The following is an 8,130-nucleotide window of genomic DNA, read 5'->3' as shown; positions in this document are numbered from 1 at the left end:
CTAGATGAGAAAAACAAGGCTCCAAGAAGTGAAATAGCTCAGCCAAGGCCATACAGCCTTTGGGTTCTGGCTTTGCCTGTGTGCTTGTGCTTTTAACCCCTGTGTCTTCACAGCCTTTAGATTTTGAAGAAGCAATGGCTCTTGAAATGGAGACCCTGTTAGCTTGGCACCCAGTGAGGAATGAACCTGGAATCTCTGGACCTGGAACCGAGATGCCAGCAAGGAATGGTGATGCCCAGCCTGGTGATGGTACCCTGGCTTCCCCCACACTATCTGTGCATGTGTGAAATGGAATTTACATTCACATCTGCTACTGTTTGGGTCCCGGAGCTTATGTGTTGGAAACTCAAGTCTCCAATGCGACAATACTGTGAGGTGTGGTCCTTTTAAGAAATGATGTCATGAGGGCTTGGTCCTCCTGATAGGAATAAGGCCAGAATCCCAGGACTGGGTTAATGTTTGGAGAAGTGGGGTTCTTATAGAAGGACGGTTTTCTCTCTTCCTGTCTTAGTCCTGCTCTTTTGTCCTCCTTACTTCTACCATGGATGAAGGAGCAGAAAGCCTTTGTTAGATTTACCTCCTACGACTTGGCCTTTCCAGCCTCCGGACTGTAAGAAATAATCCCCTGTTCTTTATAACTTTCCCAGTCTCTGTTATTCTGTAACAACAGCACCAAGTGGACTGAGTTAGCATCTGTCTCACCTGTAAGAGACCTCATGCTCCTCGTAGTGCAGGGTGCATCAGGCGTCAAGTCGGAGCTCTGTGTCCAGGTGGGAGGCACCCTGACTGGCAGTGTGAGCTGCTGCTGAACTTTCTAAGCATCGCTTTTCCCATCCAAAGAATTAGAGTAATGATGGCACCTCACGGCAGGATTTCCTGCCATGCACCTGTGAAGTGCCTCGTTCAGTGAGAGCTGACTGTGATCGCTTTCCCAGTAGATGGCTGCATTTGCATTTTTCTAATAATTTCACGTTGGTCATTTGAGTTGGAATAATCTTGCAGGGAGGCTAAAGTAAAAGACAGACATAAGTATCTGAATCCATGAAGGAATTCAGAAGATGGTGGGTGGAGCTGTTACTCCGTGTGTTGACACACAGTGGTGGAGGCCCTGAGGTTGTCAGTTTTCCTTTCATGCGAGGAAGGCAGGCCTGAGGAGCTGCCCGAGGCTCACCTCTGCCCTCTATGTCTGACATGAACGCTCTTTGTCATTGAGAGAAGCCAGTTTCTTGTCCAGTGGGCCCACTCGGGTTCTGCTGCTGTTCCATAGCTTCCCTGTTTCTTAGCCACGCCCAGACTGCCAGGTGTGATGCACCTGCCATCCCAAGGCTAAAGCTGGGTCCGAGTGTGGGGGAAACCGTTCGCGTGCTAGGTGCTTGCAGGAACACGGGCACCTCCTTTTAGGCTTCTTCGTATAGAACAAAGTGTCCCAAAATGACATCTGCCATCAATGTCTCAGCTCACTGTTGCTCTCAGGATGAGAGTCAAGGGAAGGTGTCAGAGCCTTGGCTGAGACTTCCTGGCCTCCCCATATGACACTGGAATCTCAGCTCGTCTCAAGGACAAAACTAAATAAGAATCTCTTGGTCCTTAAAGTAAGATGGCCACAGGATCCCATCTCAGACACCGGGAAGGGCCTCCAGTGACGCTTCTTGCTTCCTGACCATCCAGGGGCTGAGACAGTCCCAATGACAGTGAAGTGCACAAGTCCTTGCAGGCCCACAGGGACAGCCAGGCCGGTTTCCTTTCTCCCTCATAAGCTGAGTGTCCCACACCGGTGTCTGGGCCTCTGACTTGTGCCTCTGGGTGTCCAGACACTACTGAGAAACATAAGGGAATGCTTTCCAGACCATCAGCACCTCCTATTCACCCCATAGATGACCCCAAGATACTTCTTCTGCCCATCTGTCTTCTCAGAGACTGCTCAGTGAGACAGGACCATGGCTTATTTTATCTCTGATTCTCCAGCTCTTAACATGTCATGGGTACCAAAGGGATGGATGGATATATGATAGATGGATAGATGGACAAACAGATGACAGACAAGACAGGTGGGTGGATGAATGGAAGATACCGCCCTGTGTCACAGGCCTGGCTGAGACCTCCATTCAGCCTGCTCTTGGTGCTGTGGTTTCTGCCATGACAAAGGCTCATTTCCATAATTATTATTTAGCATTTGGAGAGTGGTTATTTTATACTCAGTGTTCTTTGTAGTGAGTAGGTTGCCCTGTTCATGCCAATAAAATTTCCATTTACTTTGGACATCAACCATGGTGATTAAAAAAAAAATAAAAGCCCATGAATTATTTACTGAAATGGAAGTTCGCCTTACGGTAATAATGCATTAGTTCAGCTGGCCATGGAGCCTGTTATAGGGTAATAAAAGATTTTTTATTCTCCTTCTTCAAAGACATTTCCCAGTAACCTACACATGACCTTGAGCTGATCAATTTTCAAAGATGACACTAGAAGGGGAACATATAATAGAGAAGAAGGAGGGATTTTTTTCCCTCAAGTAGTTTGATTTAGGCAACTTTCAGCAAATACCTGTCATCTCATGGTGCATAGGAGAATATATCTATATATCTATATAGATATAGATAGATAGACAGATATATATATATATATACACATATATATATGTACATATATACATATATATGTACATATATATATATGTGTATATATATATATATATGTTCCTTCTTTTTTTGGTCAGGTGTGGGGTTTGAACTCTGGGCCTGGGCGCTGTCCCTCAGCTCTTCAGCTCAAGGCTAGTGCTCTACCACTTGAGCCATAGCACCACTTCTGGTTTTCTGAGTAGTTTATTGGAGATAAGAGTCTCATGGACTTTTCCTGTCTGGGCTGGCTTTGAACTGCTATCCTCAGATCTCAGCCTCCTGAGTAGCTAGGATTCTACCAGCACCTAGCCATATGTTCCATTTTTTTTTAAGCTGTAAGGACTGGACCTTTAAGAAGGCCAGCTAGAGAGTTTCTGTCTTCATCTGTCGTATTTAGGGAGTGGGATCGATACTGCCCTGTCTCAGATCTACTATTCTGCTCACAGCCATTTGCTGATTAATGTCTCCTGCAGAGAAGAACAAGCAAGTAAGTTCATGAAATTATGATGTTCTTTGAGGTTCTATTAGCAAGACGTTTTATGTTAAGAACATCTGCTTTGATTAAGGCCACTAGAACTGGGAGCACTTAAAAGTGGCCTGAATTCTGCATGTCTTACATTTCATAGCTGGAAGCCAGATAAAAAATTAGCATTCCAATTATTTTCTTTCCTTTTTTTTTTTGGCAGTACTAGGGGTTGAATCAGGGCCCCACAATTGCTGGGCAGGTGCTTTGCCACTTGATCTATGCTCCCCAGTCCCTTTTGCATTCATTAGTTTTTGAATAGGGTCTTGATTTTGGCCCAGGCCCACCTGGACTGTGGTCCTCCTGTTTATATTTCCCATATAACTGAGATGGCAAGGGTGTGTCACCACATTCACTTTTTATTGGTTAAGATGGAGTCTCACTAACTTGCGCAGGCTACCTCAAACTGCTCTGCCTCCCAAGTAGCTAGGGTTATAGGTGTGAACTACCCCATGTGGCTCACCTTTGAGTTCTTCTATCACAGAAACAAGCAATGAGACTAAAACCCCCTCCCCACTCCGCTCGCCTCAACTCTGGTTCGGAATTCTAAGAAGTCTGGTCAGTAGACTTGTTGACCTAGTGATCCGTTTGTTTATGTCTTCTACATTGCTGTAGAGCATTTACATTTATTTGCATTCATTTTATTCTGCAAAAGTTATTTTACTTTTTTGCTAATAGCTGCATTTGAACTATGGGCCTTACACTTGCTAGGTAGGTGCTTTACCACTGAGCCATGCCTCTAGCCTGCAAACATTATTTTGAAAGGGACTTGGTTGAAGAATGCCTTACGGGTGGGGGTCTCTCCATGTTAAAGAATATCTATAAATACCTTTATCAACTTTTTTTGTGTGTGTGCCAGTTCTGGGGTGTGAACTCAGGGCCTGGGCATTGTCTCTGAGCTTCTTTTGCTCAAGGGTAGCGCTCTACCACTTGAGCCACAGCACCACTTCTGCCTTTTTCTGTTTATATGGTACTGAGGAATTGAACCCAGGGCTTCATGTACACTAGGCAAGCACTCTACCACTAAGCCACATTCCCAGCCCAACCTTTTTTTTTGTATTAGTTACTGAACAATTTGTCTGCAATTCTAACTCTACAAGACTAAAATGCTGTTAACTTATGGGAAGGTAATGACTTAGGGGGCTCCCTACATAGAGAAAGCTCCCCCAAGCGCAATCAGAGTTCCGTGGTTAACAGTTTGCATTTTTGAAATGATCTGTGCTTTTTCTGATATGGTGACACATGGCATCATTCTACTATGGTTTGGAGATGCTATCCCTGAAGACCTCTGGGAAGTGGTAGAGCCATTAAGAGATGGAACCTACTGGAAGGGAGGGAGGTCACTGGAGGTGTGTCTTTGAAGGAGAGGGTGAGACCCTGGTCTCTTTCTGCTTCCTGATGGACATAAGGTTACAAGTCTCCATCAAATACATTGACAGATACACTGTACCCTATAGGCCCCAAGTCACCTCGAGTCACATCCTTTCCTCCTTTTAAGTTGCCTACCTCAGCTATTTTGTTCCAGCCTCCGAAAGCTTGACTGAGACACCATGTCTGGCACGGGATGTGGGGGTGATGTGTTGCTTAACACGTAAGATGCTTTGGGTGGTCTTCATACAAACGGATATTCCGTATTTTAACTCTCTCCTGTTCTCGGTTAGCTTTTGTCTGTCAATACTCAAAGAGAGATTATTAGATAATACTAACCTAACCCATTTTTATCTCCCTATGCTGGTCCTAAGGCTTAGATTCCGGGTCTGGACACTAGCACTATACCACTTGAGCCACAGCTCTACTAATAGTTTTTTTGGTTAATTGGAGGTAGGAGTCTCACAGACTTTCCTCAGGCTGGTTTTGAACCCTGAATCCTCATATGTTGGCTTCCTAACTAACTAAGATTATGGGCATGAGCCACCAGTGGCAGGCCAACTTCATTGACTTTTTGTGTTTAATCCTAATTACTTATGGAGCATGAGAGATTTCAGTCAACCTGCCAGAAGTAACATTTGTACTGTTAACATATTGAAAGAGTAGGGAACATCCAGCCCATTGGCCATATAAGGCCAGAGAAATTATTTGGTAGATGGATGGCTAGACTGATACATACTCTTCTCATTCTTCTTATTGGCTGTCATCAGCTGTCCACAGCTGTATTGATGATGTTGTAAAGCCCATGAATGATGTTATACAGACCCGACTAAAGACTGCTCACCCATGCTTTTAGGTGGGCTTTTCACACAGAGTTCTGAGGACTACCTTGACATCCGAAAGAATGAAATATTTAGGATTAGCCTGAGCACAAATGTGCCACTACAGGCTTGGTATTTTCCTGTGCTGCGTGGTGGAATTCACTGGTGGATTGCCTTTGATTTCGAATACTGGGTATATGGCGACGGTGCGCACACTGTGCCAACTTCGAATGGAAGGAGTCCATGAAGTTCAGCTGCATCTAGGCCTAGGAGTGATTAGCCAGCTAGTGGTTTGTTTAACACTGCTCCAGAGGCAGTGGGGGTGGGTGGTAGGGGGAGAACCAAAATGCTCTTGGTTTTTGCTCCTCAAATACCCCAGGGTCCCAGGAAATGTTTAGTGTGTGGCTGGCGCCATGCCATGTTGCAGATGAGTAGGCTGACCCGGGACGTGCTCTGAGAGAGACGGGAGTGATGGGGTAATTAGAGCCAAGCAACAGCAGGGGGGATGGATTGTGTGTGGATCGTAGCACATTCGCGAACTGCCAACACCAGATTTTTCTGGGCAATTAGATGTCTGGTTTCTTCCAAGGCCTTCTGTGCAACTGCGAACAGACACATGGCTGCAGGGCTTGCAGGTAGCAGGTGTCATGAGGGCAGCTCTCTGGGGTCAGTGGCCCCTCTCCAAAGGCTGCCCTGGGGCCGAGAGCAGGACAGAGCCGTCACCGACAGGAGGGAGCATCAGCTCTCTGGGGACCTATTGTGGAAGAGCAGAGTTTCCCTGCTTTATGTGATCAGCAGATCCGGGAACTGAGTTCACATCTCCACTCGCTTCAACAGCCAGGAGCTGTGGGTACTGATAGCAGTAGAAATAATAGTACATCCTCCCTGATCACGTGTGTATCACATAAACCCTTCCCTTTAAACTGTTTTAGTAGTTCTTTGTCAGCATCTTTGCTGTATTTTGCTTTGGTAGCATGAATCGCTGTATTGTGCACAAGGTGTCATGTTGATGGCCCATATATATGCATTGTACCTTGACCAGACTCACCTGCCCTCTTCCTTGTCTCCCCTTCCCAAGCCAATCTCAGCAGTCTTCACTGTTCCATTTTTTACAAATTTACATAAACCTATTTTGACTACATACACCTTCCTTCACTCTCCTTTACCCTCCCCCTTCTAATAGCAACCAGAACCTGTTTTATATTTCCATCATTTTTTTTTTGTCTGTCATGGCACTGTCTCTAGCTCTTCAGCTCAAGTCAAACACTCTACCACTTGAGCCACGGTGCCACTTCTGGTCTTCTGGTGGTAAATTGGAAATAAGCATCTCATGGACTTTCTTGCCCGGGCTGGCTTTGAACCATCATCCTCAGATCTCAGCCTCCTGAGTAGCTAGGATTACAGGCATGAGCCACCAGAACCCAGCCATCATTCATTTTCTAAGTGTAGGCATTGTAATCATTTTAAATGTTCAGCTGAGTGGCATGGATTATATTCACAGCATTGCACAACCATCACCACCATTTCCAAACTTTTTTCTCACTTCAGTCAAGAACTCTGCCCTCATTAAGCAACAACTCCCCCTTCTTTCCTCCCTCTGGCCCAGCTCCAAATAACTTCTAATCTACTTTTTGTCTTTATGAGCTTGTTTATTCTGGACATTTCATGTCTATTATAGAATTATGTAGTATTTGTCCATTTGTGTGCAGCTAATGGCCTTCTTTTTCACAGCTTAATACTATTCCATTGTATAGATACATCATATTTTGTTTATTCATTCATCTGTTAATAGACACTTGGGTTGTTGTCATGAATATTCACATGCATGTGTTTCTTTGAGTCTCCACCATCAGTTCTTTGGGATATGTAGGATCAGATTGCTGGGTCTTATAATAATTCTGTATCTGACTTTTTAGCAGCTGCACTTTTGTATAGACCTGTCTGTGCCCAAAGCTCTGAGTTGCTTCTTTTGTCAACACTTATTCTTTTCCTCTTACTTAAAAAAAATTACAGTCACGCTAATGGGTGTGAAGTAGTATAGTTCTGTATTTTTGATTTGTTTTTCTCCGATTGCTAGTGACATGGGGAATCTTGTCATCAACTTACTGCCTGTTTGTATGAGAAATCCCTTTGCCTGGTGAGTTGGGTTTTTGCCTCTACAGGGGTGTGGCTCTGCTCCCCTGTCTTGTGGAAGTTGGAGCTGAGCCTGATTGGGAAGAGCGGCTGTGGGCCTGACAAGGAAGGGGTCTCCACATTCACTCTTTCCTGCTTCCTTTCACCCTTCGTCCTTTTTGGGACTCACTGCGCTGCCGCTGTGGGAGTCCCCAGTAAGTAGGAAATGGCCGAGGAGCCCAGGATCAAAGCAAAGGGAGCGGGCAGCAGCGGTGGGTGTACATGCTCCTTGGGCTCCCTCGGAGGCAGGTCTTTCTTTCTCGGGCATTGCGGGATGTGTACTAAGTGAGCTCCTCTGCGCGCCCCCCCCCCCCCCCCGGCCCTGGGTCTCCCAAGTGCGCTGCACCTGACCTCTGTCTCTCAGAGGGACTGCTCAGTTCTCTGCTGCTCTGGAGCCTTGCCAGCCCTGGGCAGCGGGCACGAGGGCACCGGGGACATGTGCTGCACTGCCCAGTGACAGTGTGTGACTTCCCCTTGGGGACCCCTTCCTGGCAGGGGAGCTGCTGAACTCAGAAGTCTCTAGAACAAGCATCTGTGTTTGAATAATTGAGACAGCTCTGGGGCAATGGGCAGCGCAGTGCTGGTGCTGCCTTGTTCTTGGTCCTTCTGACCTGGGTCTCCCGTGGGC

Source organism: Dipodomys ordii, unplaced genomic scaffold (genome assembly GCF_000151885.1).
Source record: "Dipodomys ordii isolate 6190 unplaced genomic scaffold, Dord_2.0 Scaffold36, whole genome shotgun sequence".
Classification (NCBI taxonomy): domain Eukaryota; kingdom Metazoa; phylum Chordata; class Mammalia; order Rodentia; family Heteromyidae; genus Dipodomys; species Dipodomys ordii.
Note: the sequence above shows the minus strand (reverse complement) of the source record.